Genomic DNA, 16727 nt, shown 5'->3' with positions numbered 1-16727 from the left:
GGTATCAAATAAACCATGACAAAGGACAATTAACCCGAGTAACAATTAATTAAAATCAAAACGTTAAACATCATGATTACGGAAGTTTAAATAAGCATAATTCTTTTATTGTATTTCTCATCGTATCTTTATTTACTGTCATTTTATTACTCGCAATTTTATTTACTGTCATTTTATTTATTGTCATTATTTTACGCACTTTAATTATCGTCATTTATCTTTGCGCTTAAAATATAGAATCGACAAACCGGTCATTAAACGGTAAAACCCCCCTTTTATAATATATTACTACTTATATAATTATATATATTTTGTATAAATATAGTTATTAAAAATATAGTAAGTATCACCAGCTCCCTGTAGAACGAACCGGACTTACTAAAAACTACACTACTCTACGATTAGGTACACTGCCTATAGTGTTGTAGCAAGGTTTAGGTATATTCCACTCTATAAATAAATAAATAACTTGTGTAATTTGTAACGTATTTTGTATTAAAAATAATAGTATATTTCGTACCCTCACGCTACATCATCACATATCAACAAAGATGAAGATGATTTGTGGCTTCAAAGAAAATATCGTATTTCAGAAGTGTTGAATATTGCTCGAGTCAGAGTAGAGATAAGTGAAAAGAAAGACGTCATCAGTCAGTTCCACATTATTAGAGAAGATGAGAAAGAGTACAAGTTCACAGAAGCAGATTTTCAAAATCTTGATATGCTTGACATCATTCACATCTACAACTACCTCAGTATCATCACCATTCGACCTTTTGCTAAGGCTCAAGCTTTGGAATATGTGAAAAGATACATGATGGAGACAATTGAACTCATGAGACGTGAATATTTTCAAATAGGTCTCGAAGTAAATAGGAAAAAGATTCGAATAACGTGTCCGAATCAATTTACGGAGGGACTAAAGGATATGAGGATGTTTCAAATGCAATTCGAACCCGAAGGATTTGTATTTGTAAATTCTCAAAAAGAAAAGGTGTTCATTCGTACTGAAAAGCTAAACAAATATTCAGATGGAACACTTAAGGCTGCATTGAAGTATCTTAAAATTCGTCAAAGCAAGGTTGATGACTTTGATACAAAAATGGGTCTTGGGGAATTTATAAAGCATATCAGAGATCGTTTAAAGCTCCGAATCCGTACAAGACAGTTTGAGATTCTTCTTGGCCAGAGAAAGAGAAGATATTTCAAGGAAATGGATGAATATCCATTACATGAGGGAGATCCAAGGAAAGCGTGGGGAGTCTAGAAAACTTCTAAGAAAATTTCAGAAAATCAAGTAGAAGTTTCAAAACCAGATGGCTCACGATGGAAACTAACGTTTGGACCTCTCAAGATTTCACGATAGGATTATATTGTAAAGTTCACATTTATCACTAAGGGGGAGATTGTTAGGACCCCGAAGTTGTATAGTGTTAATGTGAATTAAGCTTAAATGAAGGTTCCTTAGAAGAGGGCTATATAAGGAACCTAAGTAGTTCTAATTAGATAGCCATTGGATTGTAACTGAGTTCTAGAAGCTGTGGAATGTAATTTTAACGATTCTCTCTCATACCGAGTCTCCTTCCTACATACCGAATCTCATTCTATCTTATCATTTCTCTCAATCTCAACATGATCTGACTTATCAGTATTGCTCACAACTAAATCGTATTGCGTGAATATCTTTAGTCATCTTTTCCATTCGTCTTTCGAAAGCATCTATTTTTGCGGAAACGGAATCAAAGTCATGGCTAGAATCGGATCTAGCCGCTTTAGATGAACGAAAAATATCTTTTTCCTGATGTCACTCATGAGAGTGGGAGGCTGTGTTATCAATGATCTTGTGAGCTTCAGTTGCGGTTTTCTTCATAATGGAACCACCAGCTGCTGTGTCGAAGTCTTTTTGTGCAGCAACGTCGACACCTTGGTAGAATATTTGTACTATTTGATAAGTGTCTAAACCGTGCTGAGGACATCCACTTAACAACTTCCCGAATCTTGTCCACGCCTCATATAATGTTTCATTTAGCTTTTGCGTGAACGTAATAATTTCTCCTTGAAGTCTCACGGCTTTAGATGCCGAAAAGAAACTTTTAAGAAATTTCTCAACTAAAACATCCCATGTATCAATCGCCCCTTCAGGTAACGATTCTAACCAATCTTTGGCTTCTCCCTTTAAAGTTCAGGGAAACAACATGAGATAGATCTGTTCATCTTCAACTTCTCTGATTTTGAATATAGTACAGATCCTATTAAAGGTTCGAAGATGTTCGTTTAGATCTTCTTTTGGCGTACCACTATATTGGCATTGATTAGTTACCATGTGTAGGATTTATCCTTTGATTTCATAATATGGCGCATTAATGTCTGGCTTAATAATGGCGTGACCTTGACCAGTGCGTGTGGCTCTCATTCGGTCTTCCATACTTAGAGGTTCCGTTACTTCCATTTTTGAATTTGTTGAACGAATCACTAGAGGATTCTGATTTAACGGTTTGTAGTTCAGGAGGAATGATTAGTGTTTTAGGATCTTGGAATTGTCCTTGAATATCCTACGGGTTCTTAATTGTGAATTCAGGTTCAAAAGATGGATTATCAAAAATTTGAATTGGAGTACTTGTTTGATTTGATGATGATTGTAAAGAAAAATCAACGGCGACAATATTGGCTAGATGTCTTGATCGAGTTACAGGTGGTGAACGTATGAAAGGTGGTGAACGTTTTGCTCGGTGCATTCACTGAATATCCTATTAGAAATTATATAAGTTATCAAATTAATAGACTTTTCTGCTTTTGCCCACGTTTCGAATAGCCAAAAGATGCAGCAGGGAGCCAGGATCCTTTAAGTCGGAAAATCCACAACTCAGCCACTAACAAATCCAACTATTACTACGAAGCAGAAAATTTGGATGTCTATCAATTTAACCGCTTAAAATAATTTTTCGTCGAAATTTAAAGAAAATAAAGAAAATTCTATGTCCTAAAAACTAGAGCGTATAAATGAGAAAGAAAAAGCGCGTCGAGAAATAAGAGTCAAAAAACAAACGTCGAAAAATAATAATAAGAAAGTAAAGCGTCAAAACTTAAAAGTCTAAAAACTAAATATTAAAAGTTGTGTCTAAAGGAATTAAAGCTTAAAAGGAATTCTATATCCAAAACGGCAATAACTTAATAAGCACTAAAATCTATTAAATATTAAAGCGATAAGCGGCGTCGTAAAAACCTAAAGCGCCTAAATCTTAATTTAAAGAAAAAGCACTTAAGGAATTTTATGGCAAAGCATAAAAATCTAGAAATATAAAATAACTACGTCAAAAACTAAGTTTAAAACTAATTACGAACGATAAATATACAAATTACGAATTAAACGTTAAAAATATATAATTTATAACTAGAATGATAAAAATACAAATTTTATAAAAATATTATTTTATAAAAGTAGTAATTTATATAATTAATAATAATTTTAAAACTTAATATTACTAATTATAAACTAAAACTAAAATTAAAAACTAATTAATTAATTAAACCCTAATTAGGTTAAACAATAATAATAATTAAGTTAAAACTTAACCGTCATTAATTGTTGTACGAGGTTTGGGCGTGCCAGACTTTTCCATGCGGTCGAATGGGTTTAACCCTACATCTCATGTGATCGCATGTGCTGCAGATTCAAATTAGATGCAGGCAAAAAAAAAATGCAGGTTCAAATCGTTTTTTTATGTATTTAATTTATAATTTTTACAAAATTAAAATATAAGTAATATTTAGAATTAAATTTTTTAAGAACTTAACAAAAATACTTTTATACTTTATATAAAATATATTTTCTTTTTATTTGAACACTTATATATATATATATATATATATATATATATATATATATATATATATATATATATATATATATATTTTATATTTTTGTTTTTAATATTTAAAACTTATAAACATATATTTTTACAAAAATAGTTTAAAACTTAATAAAAATCTTTTTTTTTTAAAATATAGCGTTTCGCTTTCGCCTCCCCGGCAGCGATTCCAAAAACTTGATGTGTGCAGCGGTGTATACGAAATACTTATATTTTTATTACGAAATACGATACAATTTACACAAGTTTTTTTTATTTATATAGATGGGATATACCTAAACCTTGCTACAACAATATAGGTAGTGTACCTAATCGTAGAGTAGTGTAGTTTTTAGTAAGTCCGGTTCGTTCCACAGGGAGACGGCTTATTGCGTACACTATATTTTTAAACAATTATATTTGTGTGTATATATATATATATATATATATATATATATATATATATATATATATATATATATATATATATATTAGTAATATAGTAGTATTATTATTATTATTATTATTATAAAATGGGGTTTTATCTTTTAATGACCGGTTTATCGATTTTAAATAAAGCGTAAAGATAAATGATGATAATATAAATGACAGAATTTAAATTGCGATAAATTAAATTGCAGTAATTAAAATGACAGTAAATAAAGGTACGATGAAATATGAAATAAAAGTATTATGCTTATTTAAACTTCCGTAATCATGATGTTTGATGTTTTGATTTTAATTAGTTGTTACCAGAGTTAATTGTCCTTTGTCCTGGTTTATTTGTTACCTATCTGGTTTTTGTCCATAATAGTTCATCGATCATAATTATAAAATGCTCGTCAAATTAACCTTATTCCGGATGTCAAATATTCCAACTAATTAGGGATTTAGACTGTAACAAGTTTTTTATACTTTGTTAATAATTACATCAGGTTATCGACTGCGTGTAATTCAAGGTTTTATTACTTTGTTAAAAATTATATCAATTATCCTTGTATGTAATCCACCCCTGTTTTAATTAGTCCATGATATATTAATTTATTCACTTGGCCAAAATGAATAATCAATTACCCAATCCAATTGATTAATTAAATGATTGTAAACGATGTCGTATAAACGTCACTAAATAGGACATTCGTAATCAATTTAATAATTATTAGATTAACTAATTTGAAGATAGGTTCGACAGGTTCCAATGAGTTGTCATTCAATTAGACAATACCCCCTACCTATTAATAGTCAATAGTCCAATGTTCACAAGTGTCGGTCTTTTGTCCAAACCCGAATTATAGTACAAAATCCAATAACCTCATCTTAATATTTAGCCCAACATCACAATTTCTTCGGCTCAAATAAGCATAATAATAACTTAGTTACGATACATTAATTTAAAACGGAAGAACATAGCTTACAGTGATTATTTATCGCGTAGCGTTACATGGACAGAGTTCCGTCTTACAAAACCTTAAAACATTTCTTACATTAACCCAATTATTATTAAACTTAATTTAAACTTTATATTATAAATATAAATATATATAATTCTTTACAGAGGAAGAAAGAAAATTGAGGTGTGTAGTACTCGACTGAATTCTGTGCTATTTATAGGACTTGGCCACATTTTTACTGCCATGCGATCGCATGGAAAATAAGCTTCCAGGCCATGCGATCGCATGGCCTCCTGATCCAGCTCATATTGATTTGTTTGCTAGCTTTGCCGACACATTTAAATATAAATATATAATATATATAATTTTATATAATTATATATATATTATATTATATTCATGTGCATAGTTGACTTGTAATTTTAGGTCCGTTGACTCGCGCGTTGATGCTCGGTTTATGTCTCGGTTCCGGATTTTCGAACATCCTTTCGTACGATTTAATATCTTGTACTTTGCATTCCGTGGCTTGTACTCTTGTCATTTTTAGACGTTTCTTATCAATAAAGGGAACCACTTGAATTATATCTTGTACATTTGAGCTTTTTGGTCATTTGCGTCTTCAAATCGTCATTTTCTTCTTTTGTCTTCGTACTTATTTATTTAAACGAATATTACATAAAAATAGAACAATTACAACTAAAAGCTTTACATATTGGAAGGATATTGATACTAAATATATGTTCATTTAGAGCACTATCAAACATACTAACATTTTTTTATATATATTACATATAACAAATTATTGATTTTTGATAAAATACTGATTATATATATATATATATATATAATCAGTATATATATATATATATACATATATATATATATACATATATATATATATATATATATATATATATATATATATATATATATATATATATATATATATATATATATATATATATATATATATATATATATATATATATATAATCATGTGTATAAACATTAATTACTTTAAATATATAATCATGTGTATAAACATTAATTACTTTAAATATGTATACAAAATAAATATAGATAACATATAATTTAAGATATAAAATATACATAGAATATATATGTTAATTAGGGTTATTATAAATTCCATATAACTACAACACTTAATATTATAAGATTAATAAATGAAAGTACTTGATTACAATTATATGTGTTAATATATATACTTGATATAGGTTCGTGAATCCGAGGCCAACCCTGCATTGTTCTGTTCCGTCGTATGCATATTTTACTACAAAATATCGTATAGTGAGTTTCATTTACTCCCTTTTTAAATGCTTTTGCAATATATATTTTTGGGAATGAGAATACATGCGCTGCTTTTATAAATGTTTTACTAAATAGACACAAGTAATCGAAACTACATTCTATGGTTGGATTATCGAATCGAATATTTCCCTTTTTAGTTTGGTAGCCTAAGAATTGGTGTTTATTATAATTGCCACCAATTGACGCGAATCCTAAAGATATATCTATGGACCTCGACAAGTCCCATTCGGGTTACGAATGCTTTAGTACTTCGATTTATCATGTCCGATGAGAGTCCCGGAATGATGGAGATATTCTATATGCATCCTGTTAAGGTCGATTACCAGGTGTTCAATACATATGAATGATTTTTATGCAGATGCATGATATTTATGAGAAATGAAATAAAAATCTTGTGGTCTATTAAATTAATAGAAATGATTGTTTATGATAAACTAATGAACTCACCAACCTTTTGGTTAACACTTGAAAGCATATTTATTCTCAGGTTTGAAAGAAATCTTCCGCAGTGTATTTGCTCATTTTAAAGATATTACTTGGAGTCATTCATGACATATTTCAAAAGACGTTGCATTAGAGTCGTCGAGTTCATCAAGATTATTATTAAGTCAATTATAGTTGGATATATTATGAAATGGTATGCATGCTGTCAACTTTCGATGAAATGAAAGTTTGTCTTCTAAAAACGAATGCAATGTTTGTAAAATGTATCATATAATGGTCAAATACCTCGCGATGTAATCAACTATTGTGAATCATTTATAATGTATATGAACGTGACATTTCAGTTGGTATCAGAGCAGTGGTCTTAGCGAACCAGGTCTTGCATTAGTGTGTCTAACTGATAGTTGCTTAGATGCATTAGTGAGTCTGGACTTCGACCGTGTCTGCATGTTAAAAGTTTATTTATCATTTTGTGTCGAAAATTACCTGCTTATCATTCTTAGGGAATCATTTGCTTATCATTCTTAGTCTAGACACATCTTACTGCATTGATTGCATGAATAGTGTATAGACAAAATTCATATTTTAGCATATCTGCTAATTCATATCTTAGCGTATCTATTACCGTAAATTTTGCCTGACATATCCCGCAAATTCCTCCGTAGTCTACGAAATCTTTAGTACTATATATATAGATATTGTATGTAGTTAGAATATCATCCATTATTCAAAAATCATTTCATATCGAAAAATCCTTTATTCGAAAGTACGAAATAGAACTCGTCACTAGTTCAAGTTCCTCGGATTCCGACAGCTACTCCGACATGGAAACACACTTGAGCTCCGAAAGCAGTATAACCGAAATGGATCAACAAATCAGTCATCACCAATTCTAGATGAATTGGGGATGGGTTCGTAGCCTACTTGATCATTGGAGACAAGAAGAAGGCGATCCCTTTCATCCATCACATTTCCCTCTTGGTGAAGAATCTGAAGCACTTAACGGCGAACCTATCCGAAACACCATTTTCAGCCTCATTTCCAGGGTAGCTCGTCATGATTATATTCTATCCACAATTCTAAATCTTATTCATCCGCTCATTCCGATCGACAATCATCCCGAAATAATGAAAGAAGTCAACGAGCTTCGCGCTCGAGTAATCAATTTGGAGAATATAGTGCAAAAAAAAAAAAAAAACTTACCAGCTTCAGCAACATCACCAGCACCAAAAGTACCACCAACAACCCAAGTTTCAACATCACACGCCTCAACATCATAATCTATACCTCGAGCATAAACATCGTGCTACATGACTTTCTACATCAGTTATCTTCGTTCGACATGGCGATTATGTAATCTCTAGTGTTTTAGAGATTATATATTCTTGTTCTAACGGTAAATCAAATGAGTTTAATATCATATTGACTCATTAAATCCATGATTACATCTGAAGAAAATATATATGTATATATGTTTTCATAAAGATTGTAATTAAAAATTCTTTTGTACAAACTGTTAATGGTGAAAATATTTTAACGGGTAGGTAATACCCTAGAAATATTTAAATTTAACATTAATAAGTTACACCGTACATTCTTCGAATCTGATTCAACAGTTATTTACTATCCTACTTACATCCACCGATACACGTATCCGTTCACCGCAGAATAACCATTTTCATTCAATTTCATATTTGGATTTTGACCTATCAGAATCCAACAAGGGGCATAATGAAGAAAACATTTGACAAAATAAAATTTGTTAGAAACAAACAATTTAACTATGAGAAATTTTGTTAAGAATCCACGCTAACAAAATCCTAGCTAACTGTTACTAGCTAACTGTTAATTCCTTATTACATTTTATTTATCGCAATTTATTTATCGCAATTTTAATTCTCGCAATTTTATTTATCGTCATTTAATTTCTGTTATTTATTTTACGTACATTAAATATCGTCGTATTAATCGGGACACATATACAATGTTTTGACATATCATATCGACGTCATCTATATATATTATTTAGAATAACCATAGACACTCTATATGCGGTAATGCTCGAGTTAGCTATACAGGGTTGAGGTTAATTCTAAATAATATATATACTTTGAGTTGTGATCGAGTCTGAGACATGTATATAATGGGTCAAGACATGTATTAATTAATTCGAATATTATATATTAAACTATATATGAATTGTTGAACTATTAATTGTGGACTACTAACTGTGGACTAATAACATTGGACAATTAAAATAAATTAAAATATTGATTATAACATATGAAACTAAACATTTCTTCAAGTTGCCACTTGATTTCATCTTAAACCTTATTTGTATCTTGACGATTACAATCTGCGTTCAAACCTTTCATGAATCTTGAAAATACCTCAATCGAGAAGACGAACTAACAGTACTTCATCTACGAAAGAAAAGATTGATGCATATAGTTATGCACCTGAAAACACTTGGAACCTGAGTAAACGTTTAACACGTATCTGTGCTAGCTCCTTTAGCGTTGATATTACCGAAAATAACTTTGCAATTCCTTTCCAAAGTATCCAATTTTTTCACAGCTTCAGCAAATCAACTTCGATTTCCATTCAGATTAGTCTTATTATAACCTTGATATATAAGTTTGCCTTTCGTCATCGTTACCGGGGAATCGTTTATATTCCACCACATTAGCACTAAACTTACCAGCAACTTCATTACTCATTGATTTAAGTCTCTCCTAAAAACCATTATATTTTTTCATTAAAACTCTATCATATACTCATCCGCATATTGTAACGATAATTTCCATACCAATTACTGAGAATTAGCAAGCAGTATTTTGAATTTCGCAACGTTTCTACATCAACAGTTATATGTATACATATAACCTTATCTCTTAGAATTATGATCTTCCATTCTGAAATTCTGAAAAGCACCTAGTCTGCGAATTAATACTCGGAATGTTGAAAAGCTGAATGAAGTAGCAGAAACTGTAGACAACCGTAAACGACCTTAATCGTCGAAAGTTGGATGATAAGGAATAGTATGTTGGCAAAGTTCAGAAATGTTGGAACTGGAAAATGGATTAAGCAAACCATGAAGGAGACTGTGAACAAATCACAAAGACTAATCCTGCCTTTAAATAATCCAAATGATTCAGTATCTACTGAAGTTATTATCGAATACCTTTCTCCTGACTCTAAACCGTTACGGACAAATCTTCATCATCATCCATCAATATTAGAAATTCTAAGATATCATTGTATCTTTCATTGTAAATATCCTCAATATTTCTTAAGATATCTTCATAAATATTCTTTTCCGATATTAAATATCTCTCCGCGCTATCTGTGTTATATCGTAAAAGAAAACTATTTTAGTTCTAAATCTCTGAAAACTTAGACTTTGAATTATGAATGATTTTAAAGTAGTGTTGGAAATTGATGCATGAGTTAGTATAATATAATGACACTTGATTAACTTGATTATATTACAGTAAGTCATGCTGAGTTTCTAATGGAACGTGATGATTCACAGACCATAACGTCATCATGTGCCATGTTACATGACTCTTATATTCTATCTAATCTATAAACATATCAAGAACATATTTTCTTGATAGTCCTATCTTTCTCTTGAATTCTAATAATTTAACAAATTAGATCGTGATATTACAATTTCCTTCTTAGAACATTAATGAGGATCATAATTTTCTTAATTTCCAAAGGATCAAATCTTTATAAGATTTTCTTTAAATCTCTTGAATTCCAGAAATCAAATGTGACTACATCAAGAGTTAAGACGAACCTTATTTCATTCAATTCACTTTTTTAGGGTAGCTTCACTCGTACGTTTTGAGTAATCGAATTTTTTCATTCATATTACTCAAGGATGATAAAAGTCTATTTATCAACTCATATTCATCATGAAAACATACCTATTGTCAACCATGATGATCTGTATCAAATTTCAGGGACGAAATTTCTTTAACAGGTAGGTATTGTGACGACTCGGAAAATTTTGACTAATTTTAAATAAAACTTTCGATACGATTTAATATTTTTGACACGATAAGCAAAGTATGTAAAGTTGAGTCTCAGAAATTTTTAACTGTTTCATATATGCAATTACCCTTCGACTTTTCTCGACGATTCACGAGCAACTATTTATAAATAGATAAGTATATATATATATATATATATATATATATATATATATATATATATATATATATATATATATATATATATATATATATATATATATATATATATATAAATATATTTATATAATAAATGTTATTAATCATTTATATGAAATTGTTGTTATAAATAAATATGTAAAATAATATTAATGTGGAAGTAACCAATCGGGGGGAAGCGGGGGGAAGCAAAAATTTTTTTTTTCGTTTTTTTTGAATTTTTTTTCCGGCATCAAGATCACACGAAAATATGAACATTTAGAAGAGACACTTCGTGATGAATGTTATTATTTAGGCAGGAAAACGATCGACAAAAATAACATTCAAGATAATATTGTTCGTGAAGAATATGAATGTTTTTTTTCTTCATGTTTTGTGAAGTAAAATTTAGCCCGATTTATAGTTTAGGGTTTAGGGTTTAAGGTTTTGGGTTTGGTGTTTTGGGTTTATTCCATAAACGCAAAACACCAAACCCTAAACCCTAATATCACACCCCCAGTTAGGGCCTGGGCGAAATGTGACTTAATATTAAAATATACTAACATATTATAATAACGAGAACAATACTAAATGAGAAAGTTAAAATTTATGGAGTACGCAGCGGAAAATGAAATGTCGTTACAAAGGAGTAAAGTAAATGTTTAAATGCAATAGTAATAAATGCGATAATCTCTTGATCCTATGTCCAAGTAGCATCACATAAGCAGTAGATAAGTAAGCTTGAATCAAACAGCACCTGAGACAAAACATGCTAAAGTGTCAACCAAAAGGTTGAGTGAAGTTCATAGGTTTAACAAAAGTTTGACCGTTGTTTTAGACCACAAGATTTAGTTTGTAAAGTTGATCTCCCGCAGGATCAAAAAGTTATTCCAAAGCGTGATATTTAGACTAAACGTTCAAGTTTACCCCATGACAATTTGTGTCTATCCTTGTCGGTTTAATTTCATTATCAAGTAATACAAAGACTTAGTCAAATGTATCGGGGACGTTACTCCCGATAGGCCTACCCCCAATAATTAAGCATGCAGTAGCAATTAAAAATATCACTGTAGGGACTTAGTCGGACATAGCCGGGTATAGCATAGTTTAACAGTTTGGTACTTGTGTCTAAATTGTAAAGAGTAAAAATAGCATGTGTCTCACCCCAAGTAAAGTAAGTAAGTTTGCTAGCAATAAAGAGGGGCTATGAATTTACCTTAAATAGCAGTTGAAGTATTCCACGCAAGAAGGAAAGTAAAGCAAGTTAGTGATCTGGATATCAACCTAGAGGTATAACGTTTGATTAGTTAATGTCTAACTGACATAAAGTATATTTATTAATATAGCAACTATATTGACAGTGACGGTTTTCGAAAAAAGTTCCTATTTCTCAAAAGTTTCTATTTTTGGTAACTTACTATTTATGGAAAGCTTCCACTTATAGTAAGCTTCTAGTTTAAAAATGTTCGGGTTATAATTCTTAACAAAGATGTTGTACAATCTCGCCCAAACTTCATTGCTAACATGCAAGTCACTCGAATGATCTATTGTTACCGAGTGGCCCAGGATCTCTTGACCCGAATCTAAGTCTTGGCATTCGAGATCCACAAGCGTCCCATAATGGTAACAAGGATCACCCTAGGCCACAAGTAGCGGTGATGTTTGTAGTCTTTGTACGCTATCTTTAATTATAACCTTCACGTTAGGTTCGTATATACATATATATATATATTCATTCATTCAATTTTAATTATAATTCTTATATATTAATTCATAAAAATACTTTTATAATTTTTAGTAACATATATTACTAATTATAACATGTTATTTATTTTATTTTTAATTGCATATAATTTATAACATTATTTACATGTTTTGGTAAAAAATAAAATAATAAACTGAAGTAAAAAGTAAAAAGTAAAAAGTAAGAAAAGAATACTTACTAGTAGTAATTCTTCAAAGAGAGAATGAGAAATTTTTTGGTGCGAGTTTGAATGAGAAATGAGGGGTATTTATACTTGAAAAAATTAGGTAAAAAGAATAAAATAATTAAAAGAAAAAGAAATATTTTAATTTTTAATGAGATTTTAAAATTCAAAAGTATTAAATGTTAGGTAATGGAATAATGCACAAAATAAAATAATAAAAGTAGTTTTTCCATTATAATTTTTAATTAAAAAGTATTTTTTTTAAATTCATTTATTTTAAGGTTTTTTTTATAAATAAACAAATTGATTTAGTGTTTTTCCAAGAATATTTGTCAATATATTTTTTTAATTAATAAATACAAATTTTGCATAAAAATAATAAATAATTCGGTATTTTGTATTTTTAATAATAATTATGATTTTAATTATTAAACTATAGTTTTAGTAAGTTTGTAAATATTATTACATTGATATATAATTGGATTTGTTATATAGTTAAATATATAATACATTAACTAAATAATAAAAGTGATACAAAGTTTATATACTTAGTTAAATTATGTCAAATTATATAAATTAATAATATATTATTTATTTAAGCGTACATCGTTGACTAAAAATTACTATTCGTTCAATATTTAATTGTATATAACAACCCTTAATACATATAGTCAGGCAGATAACCCTCGGGTTAATTCAGTAAATTTAGAAGTCGAAAAGTGAGGGTTGTTACAGTACCTTCCCGTTAATAAAAACTTCATCCCAAAGTTTTAGGTAGACTTCTCGGATGCATCAGCGGTTGAGAAGAGATGGAGATATATCTGTTTCATTTGGTCTTCACGTTCCCAGGTATACTCGGGGCCACATCGTGAATTCCAACGGATCTTAACAATAGGTATGGTGCTTTGTTTTAAGCGTTTAGCAGATCGGTCCATGACTTCTACGGGCTCCTATATGAAGTGCATTTTATCATCAATGCGAATGTCATCCAAAGGAATAACGAGAGTGTCATCAGCAATACACCGTTTAAGATTTGAGACATGAAACACATCATGTACTTGATTGAGTTTGGTTGGTAGTTCTAATCAATATGCCACGGGACCAATTCTTTCAGTGATTGTGAAAGGTCCAACATATCGTGGACTGAGTTTACTTTGATTACCGAAACAGACAACACCTTTCCAAGGGGATACTTTCAACATGACTTTATCTCCAACTTGGTATTCGATGTCCTTTCGTTTCTTATCGGCATAACTCTTCTGTCAGCTACGGGCAGTTTATAAACGTTGCTTGATTTGAACGATCTTTTCGGTAGTTTCGTGAATAATTTCAGGACCAGTTAAATGTCTGTCCTCAAGTTCATCCCAAGATAGAGGGGATCTACACTTCCGTCCATATAGAGCTTCAAAAGGTGCAGCTTTAATGCTAGAGTGATAACTGTTGTTATAAGAAAATTCAACCAAAGGCAGACGTCTATCCCAGCCTTTGCCGAAGTCGATAACACAAGCGTGAAGCATATCTTCCAATGTTTGAATGGTTCGTTCACCTTGACCATCGGTTTGTGGATGATAAGCAGTACTCATGTCGAGTTGAGTTCCAAGAGCAGTTTGTAAGGATTTCCAGAATCTGGAAGTGAATCTACTGTCGCGATCGGATATGATTGATATAGGAACACCATGACGAGAGATAATTTCTTTGATATACAGTTGTGACAATCTCTCCATCTTGTCGGTCTCCTTGATCGGTAAGAAATGAGTAGATTTAGTAAGACGATCTACTATGACCCATATAGTATCATTTCCACTAGAAGTCTTGGGCAATTTAGTAATAAAGTCCATAGCGATACATTCCCACTTCCACTGCGAAATATCGGGTTGTGTCAATAGACTAGAAGGCTTTTGATGTTCAGCCTTGACTTTCAAACAAGTGAGACACTTACTAACATAAGTAGTAATGTCGGTTTTCATGTTAGGCCACCAGTATAATTCCTTCACATCGTGGTACATCTTACTGGAACCCGGATGAATAGAATACCTAGTCTTATGCGCTTCATCCAAGACTAGTTCACGGTGATTACTGAAGCGAGGAACCCAAATTCTGTTGCTAAAGTACCGTGTACCATTAGCTTTCACTTAGAGTTGGTTCTCGAAACCGATAGGTCCTTCACCTTCGATAAGTGTTGGTTTAATAGCTTTCGGTTGAGCTTTGCAAATTTGTGATATAAGATTTGATTTGATTTTCAGGTTTAAGGCACGAACACGTTTAACATCGTCTTTTCGACTAAGGGCATCGGCAGCTACATTCGCCTTGCCAGGATGATATTTCAGCTCACAGTGATAATCGTTCAATAACTCGAGCCATCGGTTTTGCCTCATGTTCAGCTGTTTTTGATCAAAGATGTGTAGAAGACTTTTATGATCAGTGTACACCGTAAAATGGGTACCATACAAATAATGTCTACATATCTTTAATGCAAATACCACGGCACCTAACTCAAGGTCATGTGTGGTGTAGTTCTCTTCATGTTTCTTCAACTGTCTAGATGCGTAGGCAATAACCTTTTCACATTGCATTAAAACACAACCAAAGCCTTGCTTTGAGGCATCGCAGTAAACAACAAAATCGTCAGTACCTTCAGGTAAAGATAGAATCGGGGCTGTGGTCAACTTCTCCTTCAGAATCTTGAAAGCAGATTTCTGTTCTTCGGACCACTCAAATTTCTTCCCTTTTTTGTGTTAGCTTCGTAAGAGGTTTAGCAAGAAGTGAAAAATCCTTTATAAATCTCCGATAGTAACCGGCAAGTCCCAAAAATTGGCGAATATGCTTCGCAGTCTTTGGTATCTCCCAGTTCTGAATAGCAGTGATTTTAGCAAGATCAACATGTATTCCTCTTCTATCAACAACATGTCCAAGGAATTGTATAGTTTTGAGCCAAAACTCGCACTTAGAGAATTTAGCATAAAGTTGTTCCTTTTGTAAGAGTTCAAGAATCATACGCAAATGTTGTGAAATGTCCCGTTCTTATTGATTAAAAACGTTCCATATTAATTGATTTCGTTGCGAGGTTTTGACCTCTATATGAGACGTTTTTCAAAGACTGCATTCATTTTTAAAACAAACCATAACCTTTATTTCATAAATAAAGGTTTGAAAAGCTTTACGTAGATTATCAAATAATGATAATCTAAAATATCCTGTTTACACACGACCATTACATAATGGTTTACAATACAAATATGTTACATCGAAATCAGTTTCTTGAATGCAGTTTTTACACAATATCATACAAACATGGACTCCAAATCTTGTCCTTATTTTAGTATGCAACAGCGGAAGCTCTTAATATTCACCTGAGAATAAACATGCTTTAAACGTCAACAAAAATGTTGGTAAGTTATAGGTTTAACCTATATATATCAAATCGTAACAATAGACCACAAGATTTCATATTTCAATACACATCCCATACATAGAGATAAAAATCATTCATATGGTGAACACCTGGTAACCGACATTAACAAGATGCATATATAAGAATATCCCCATCATTCCGGGACACCCTTCGGATATGATATAAATTTCGAAGTACTAAAGCATCCGGTACTTTGG

General features: G+C 31.1%; 1 non-coding gene across 1 annotated transcript; it reads left to right on the top strand.

Annotated features, from left to right (window-relative positions):
- The first annotated feature begins 1958 nt into the window (after window positions 1-1958).
- Window positions 1959-2065, top strand: LOC139874117 (small nucleolar RNA R71). Its single transcript, XR_011767822.1, has one exon. It is a non-coding gene; the product is annotated as a small nucleolar RNA R71 (small nucleolar RNA).
- Window positions 2066-16727: the final 14662 nt, after the last annotated feature.

This window comes from Rutidosis leptorrhynchoides, chromosome 10 (genome assembly GCF_046630445.1).
Source record: "Rutidosis leptorrhynchoides isolate AG116_Rl617_1_P2 chromosome 10, CSIRO_AGI_Rlap_v1, whole genome shotgun sequence".
Classification (NCBI taxonomy): Eukaryota; Viridiplantae; Streptophyta; class Magnoliopsida; order Asterales; family Asteraceae; genus Rutidosis; species Rutidosis leptorrhynchoides.
This window is presented reverse-complemented; position numbering and strand designations above follow the sequence as displayed.